Source organism: Bombina bombina, chromosome 1, assembly GCF_027579735.1.
Source record: "Bombina bombina isolate aBomBom1 chromosome 1, aBomBom1.pri, whole genome shotgun sequence".
NCBI lineage: Eukaryota > Metazoa > Chordata > Amphibia > Anura > Bombinatoridae > Bombina > Bombina bombina.
Genome location: NC_069499.1, coordinates 1,195,475,732 through 1,195,482,742, shown reverse-complemented (window position 1 = coordinate 1,195,482,742; position 7,011 = coordinate 1,195,475,732). Strand labels below are relative to the sequence as shown.

General features: G+C 36.4%; 1 non-coding gene across 1 annotated transcript; it reads right to left on the bottom strand.

Moving 5' to 3' along the window:
• Nucleotides 1-456: 456 nt before the first annotated feature.
• On the bottom strand, nt 457-530 carry TRNAI-AAU (transfer RNA isoleucine (anticodon AAU)). The gene has a single exon. It is a non-coding gene; the product is annotated as a tRNA-Ile (tRNA).
• Between the last annotated feature and the right edge of the window lie 6,481 nt (nt 531-7,011).

The window sequence follows — 7,011 nt, the reverse complement described above, 5'->3', positions numbered from 1 at the left end:
TAAAATGTGTCTTATGTACAAGTACAGTAAATAAAACTGTTACATATAAGGACTGAATATAACAGCTATTACCTCATATTACCCTCTATTAAGTTATTGTTATGATCTAAAAGTCCACTTGTTCTTTACCCTGTATATAAAGTTAGTAATACGATTTGTACACATCAGCCATAAACGTTGTAATGCGTAGAAAACCTTGGTATCGCAGAGCACCGGATTTAAGTGTAATAGTGTGCATGGTGATATTGTTGCTACTACCTCTTGAGGAAGTTTATTCCATAGAAACATAGATATTGACGGCAGATAAGAGCCATAGGCCCAGCAAGTCTGCCCGACCTTACCTAACAGTATAAACTTATCTAGTTCGTAGGATAGCCCTATGCTTGTCCCATGCATTTTTAAAGTCCCCCACAGTGTTTGTTGCTACTACCTCTTGAGGAAGTTTATTAAAGGAAGTGGCCCATACGGGTATCGAACCCACGACCTTGGCGTTATTAGCACCACGCTCTAACCAACTGAGCTAACCGGCCTGCCTTAAAGGGACATGAAAGTCAAAATTAAACTTTCATGATTCAGATAGAACGTTCAATTTTAATAGACTTTTCAATTTCATTCTATTGTAACATTTACTTTGCTCTCTTGTCATATTTATATATCTTTTGTTGAAGCTAGGTAGGTTTAAGAGCAGAGACAAACTACTGTGAACTAGCAGGTGATTGGTGGCTACACACATTCATCTTTTTTCATTGGCTCACTAATGTTTTCAGTTCGCCCCCAGTAGTGAATTGCTGCTCTGGAGTTGACTTTAACTTTGTGTTTCACCCCTTTGCATGGGGTTGTATGCAAGTAATAGAGTTATAATAAACATTCTCTAACACCTTTGAGCATTTTGTTTTCACAATTTTATTTTCTCTTTAAAATGGACTGTCTATTCCAGTTTTATTGTTTTAAAAGATAGATAATCCCTTTATTAGCCATTCCCCAGTTTTGTATAACCAACAGTTATATTAATACACTTTTTACAGCTGTGATTTCCTTGTATCTAAACCTCTGCAGACTGCCCCTTATTGAATTTCTTTAGACAGACTGGCATTTTATCCAATCAGTGCAGACTCAAATAACTCCATGGGAGTGAGCACAGTTATATCTATATTTCACTCACAAACTAGCACTGTCTAGCTGTGAAAAACTGTCAGAAGCGGCCTTCAAGGGCTTAGAAATTAGTATATGAGCCAACCTAGGTTTAGCTTTCACCAAAGAAAGAAAATTTTGCATGCCCTATCTGAATCATGCAAGTTTAATTTTGACTAGGCTGTCCCTTTAATTAAATAAAATTACCCTGCTTTTTTTCTCTTGCTCCATAAAATAGTGCTTTTTGGGTTTATTTTTAATTTTTATTTGGGTTCAAACCCATAGAGTTCCATAAATGGCCAAGAGGTTTGGGACAGGTGAAGTCTGTGGAATGTCAAGTGTTCTGGGGTAGAAACAGTGTGGCACATGGGTGTGGCTTAGGTGATCAAGGGTCATGGCTAGTAAGAAGGAACAGCAGCAGAGATGGACAATTTTCATCCTCTTCCACAGCCATAACAGGATGCACAATAAAATACTGGGGTGCTTATTTACCCATGTGCATCCCTATACACTGGTCACTGCCTCAGAATCAATCTGATTTAATGACAGCCAATCAGAGTATCTGTATGCTCCATGATTGGCTCCAGGGGTATGTAAAAGCAGCCATTATCAGAGGTAGTAAATACAGAAGCAAACATTTTTATAGAGAAATCTATTACAAAATGTAGCATTCTGGGATCACTTTATATCCCCTCAATATCAGAGCATTCATTTAAAATTCTATTTCTACGTCCTGCTAACAACTAATACGGCCTCTTATGTCTCCCCAGCTGTTTCATATATTTCCTCAGTGTAATTCACCATATTGCACAAGATGACAACTTGTATAAATAGTAATATCTAATTCTATATCTTCTCCTGTTTTTGACCCATTGTGTGTCATCTCTGACCCTCTAATGGTGGGGCAGTGGGGGTGGTGTGGCTGATGCTGTTGTAGGAAGGGGGGCCATCTCCAGTCGGCTGACAAAAGAATGGTTTGGAGATCACCTGTGGGGAGGAAAATAAAAAAATGAAACAGGTTGATAGAATAAATGTCAAAGGAAGGCAAGTATTATACACCGTAAGAGAGATACTGGTAGAGATAGTCTGCAGAAATATTATATACTGCAAAATTCCCTTTTTATAGTGAGGAGATATTCTGGAGGAGACAGGAGTGATAGTCTGCTTAGATAGGGGGAATTATAACTACACACACTTTCAGTAGCTAGTTGGGCCACACATACACAGGTTCTGCACCCAGCACAGCAAACTAAAGAAGCAGGAGATAGACTTCCAAAATTTACAAAAAAAAAAAAAAAAAAAAAAGAGCATTCAGGAGAGGAGTTGTCTGTATCTAGCGTCAGGCACTTTTTGAGGTTTAATAGTTTTAAAAAGGAACATCTGTGTCAGGATGATGGGAGGTCTCAAACCAACTAATACAATGTTTTGGCTTGATACTATTTATGTTTACACTTTATGTACCCAACTACTGAGCTGTTTGTTCCTGCTAGAGCGCTTGTCTTTCTGGATGCACTTTACGTAGTTTCACTCTGCGCCATCGCTACTACAACCTCATATCTGGATATCTTTTTTGTACCAACAGAATGACTGTGCAGGATACTTTGCAAACAGACAATGTAAATACAGAGTGATTGTAAAGTTAAGCAGCCATGCCAGTAATCTTTGGGAGTTGCCCAGTTTGCCTAGCATGTCAGCTTAGCTGTAAATGGAAGTGGACTGCAGTGCATATGTAGGAAGATGTGATGTTCTGCATAAATAATATTTTTGTCAAATATGGAAAAGAAAGAATTTAATGACATCATCACTAGAAACATTCAAGAGAGGGTGATAATATATAACTGATAAAAAAAATATCCAGTAAACATAGAAGGAAAGGAGAGTTTATATAAAATAAAGGTATTCTATATAGGGCTTGTACAGTTTAAGGTCACAATGGAGCCATCCAAGACATTTTGTCTAGCCCTATGCTTTGTCAAGCTCACTACAATATGTGCTGGAGACCAGGATTTCTTTGTTGCTTAATTTTATGCTTTATTAATAATATTCTTCAAGAAACAAATGTGTGCTTATGAAATTGTAGTAGAAACATCCGTTTGAATGTTGTCAGAGATTTAGTGGCACTTAGACAAGCCAAAATAATGACATATAAAGCCAAATAAATGTTCTTAAAAGGTTATTTATTTCAATACATATTTTTATGTTTATATTTGTAGAATGTCTGAAATGTGTTATTATATCTCTCATACTGTATATATGTGTATGTAGCTACAGGTGTTTCATTTTAAACACTTACCAGTTAACTGCTATGATCACATTTGATTTGTTCTATTGCTGCCCTTTGGTGAAAAGCATATGTACATATTCTCAGCAGCAGCAATGCACTATTGGGATCTAACTGGTGACTGGTGGTTGCACATATTTGCCTCTTGTTATTGTCTTACCCAATGTGTTTGGTTAGCTCTTAGTAGTGCATTGAGGCTCCAGAACCTGTTTAGTTTTGCTCCATTGCAAATGATACCAAGAAAATAAAGCAAATTTGAGAAAAGAAGTGGAAAATTGTGTGCTCTGTCCAAATAATGAAAGTTTATTTTAAACTAAAATATTTTCTGTATTGTAGTGGCCCCCCACCCCACCTTGTTTACTGTAGCGTAGATCCCCATCTTTCCCTCTTTATTTTCTGCAGTGTAGGGGCATCCCACTAAAATATAGCTAAAGAGGCAATATTGTTAGTTGTTGCAGCAATGTGCACAATGTTTCACACGTACCTCACTGTATGATGGCGGTTCCCTTATATTCCTTAGCGGGATCAGTCTTGGTGAGGGGGGTGCAGAGGACGGTTCAGAATGGCAGCCATTATTACAGATCCAACATAGACTCACTAAAGAAAATACACCCAGCATGCATAAAATCAGCGGCCTGGAGAGGATAGATGGATGAACACTTATTAATAGATGCTATTTTAACACTTAAAGACAGTGATGTACCATGTACATGGCCAGTTGCAAGGGTTTCCTAGGGCTTTAAAGGGACACTTAACCCAATTTTTTTTCTTTTGTGATTCAGATAGAGCATGCAATTTTAAACAACTTTCTAATTTGCTCCTATTATCAATTTTTCTTCGTTCTCTTGCTTTCTTTATTTGAAAAAGAAGGCATCTAAGCTATTTTTTGGTTCAGAACCATGGAAAGCACTTGTTTATTGGTAGGTGAATTTATCCACCAATCAGCAAGAAAAACACAGTGTGTTCACCAGAAATGAGCCGGCATCTAAACTTACATTCTTGCATTTCAAATAAAGATATCAAAAGAATGAAAATAATTTAATAGGAGTAAATTAGAAAGTTGCTTAAAATTGCATGCTCTATCTTAATCACGATAGAATAAAATTGGGTTCAATGTCCCATTAACAAAGCAGGTCTTGCCACAGTCAGTGAGACCCGCGCTGTTAAAGCCCTTTAAACCCAACAGATAGCCAAGGTACAGGATTTGTTGACTGCCATCAAGAAGTAAAGTTGTCATGGAGAGATAAATTAGAACAAAAATGCACAAAAAATGACCTAATCTGAGTTCTTTCTACATTTTCACACTAAAGTCAGAAATAGATTCAGTATTCACCTGAATGAGCTTTCTCCCTTCAGTTACTCTGATTCATATTGACATGAGACAGAACCTGATTCACTAAAGTTCACAATTATGGAGTGAAATCATCATGCTGACATTTGTATGGGACCTCAGTCAATTCTCTACAAAATGGGGGCTGAACCTGAAGTCCCTAGCGTAATGCGCTGCCTCCATTAGAGAGTAATGAAGGCTGTGACACACTGCAAGCATTGCGGCGCGAGGTTAAGCAGCTGCTTCGCTCCATGTCGCATCGCTTCTGAAGATCAAATATTTCATCTCTGAGCACTCAGCTACGCGACCTCACTCAGCAGAGTGCTCAGAGATGAAAAGGCAGGACACACTGAGCGCGCACATCCGCATCTACACGCTGCTCCGCTTGCAGTGTGTCACAGCCTTAAAAGCTCTCTGTAATGCAGGATCCGGCAGGGGAGAGAAAGGGCAACAAGAATCATCTGGAGCTAATATCTATCTTTGCAGTAAGCATAATTTGAGATAAACAACTTACGTTTAATGAGATAAAACAATGTATCTTGCACGTGTAATATGCTTAGAGAATACGCTGAAACCTGCAACAGAATTTCAGACACTCCTAATAGAACACCCCTTTTTACAATAGAAAAATAAAGCACGCTATTAATGCTAAACTTTTTGGCACAATTTTAACTTTGTAGTTTTAAATTACATTGAATATGACGTTTAATGTGTACAATATATTATGTTCCTGTAACTTTTCTGCATGTTTCAAATTTGCATTTTGCCGAGTACCTTTAAATTTTGAAACTGCTTATTTTATTGATCATTTTAATATAATTTGTGTCTGTCCTTTGCATACAGAAATACAAGGTGTGCCAGTTAGCAAGATACACATTTATCAAGGTAAATTTTGCCCTTTCAGAGACTTCTATGGAAAAAAAAACCTCATAGAACTGACTGATTGTTTTTCAGATAATCCATCTGAGCAGCCCTCAACATCAACCTCTGTGTGATTTGCAAGTTCAAGCTCCATACTAAAATGCAACAACTTTAAAAAAAAATGGATGTAAACAGTTTAAATAAAGTTATTTACATTTTTAATTTAAAAAAAACATATACTTAAAAGGGACATGAATGCCTAAAAAGTCTCATTATTCATACAGAGCATACAATTGTAAACTATTCTCCAATTTACTTCTACTATCAAATGTGCTTCATTCTCTTGGTATCCTTTGTTGAAGGAGCAGCAATTCGTTTTTCGCATATATCTGCAATTGATTCTCTTTTATGTTTGAAATTTGTGAGTGCCTTTTGGAGTAATTCAATCCTATAACTAGCCCCGCAGTCCAAAAAAAAATAAAAGATTTTGCATTATTGATAATGTATTTAGTTTATATGTGCTGTAGCATTTCTCAATACCCTATTGTCTAGGGAAACCACTTTTTTTTTTTTTTTTTTTTATAGGTGAAAAGGTTCTTTGTTAATACAAATAAATATTTTTTTTCGGTGCTGACAAATTCACAAAACCAAATAAATCTAATCAGAAGTTTCAGAAATATTTAGGGGCATGGTGTGAAAATAAAGATTGCATTAGCTTGGTATATTTTTCTAGAAAATCTTTTTGTGATAAAGATGGGCCAGGTCCTTTTTTTTTAACTATTAAAAAATCAATGTTTTTGACCTTGAGAATTTCCAAAGCCAGCTGATTTACTGAGCACAAAATATTGTTTATCTGCCCCTAAAAAAAGCCTAATCTATTTTTGCACCAAGATCTAAGATAACTCTTAGTTAAAAAATGTTTTATCAGTCAATAGGGGTACGTTTAAATGGACTGATTAGCTTTAAAAATGTAAGTGATCATTTGCATACAGGACTCACGTGTGAACACATTTTTGTTTTGTATTTACTAATCATATATATGAAAGCTTTTATGTTGTCTGACATGTTCTAATTGTATGCTTTCCTATATAGAATGATAGCTTTGCACTGAGTACATGCATGTAAAGTATGAGGCACAAGGTATGTAATGCCTGTACTTAAAGGGACACTGAACCCAATATTTTCCTTTCTTGATTCAGATAGAGCATGCAACTTACTCCTATTATCAATTTTTCTGCATTCTCTTGCTATTTTTATTTTAAAAAGGCATCTAAGCTTTTTTTTTTGGTTCAGGCCTCTGGACAGCACTTTTTTATTGGTGGATGAATTTATCCACCAATCAGCAAGGACAACCCAGGTTGTTCACCAAAAATGGGCTGGCATCTAAACTTACATTCTTGCATTTCAA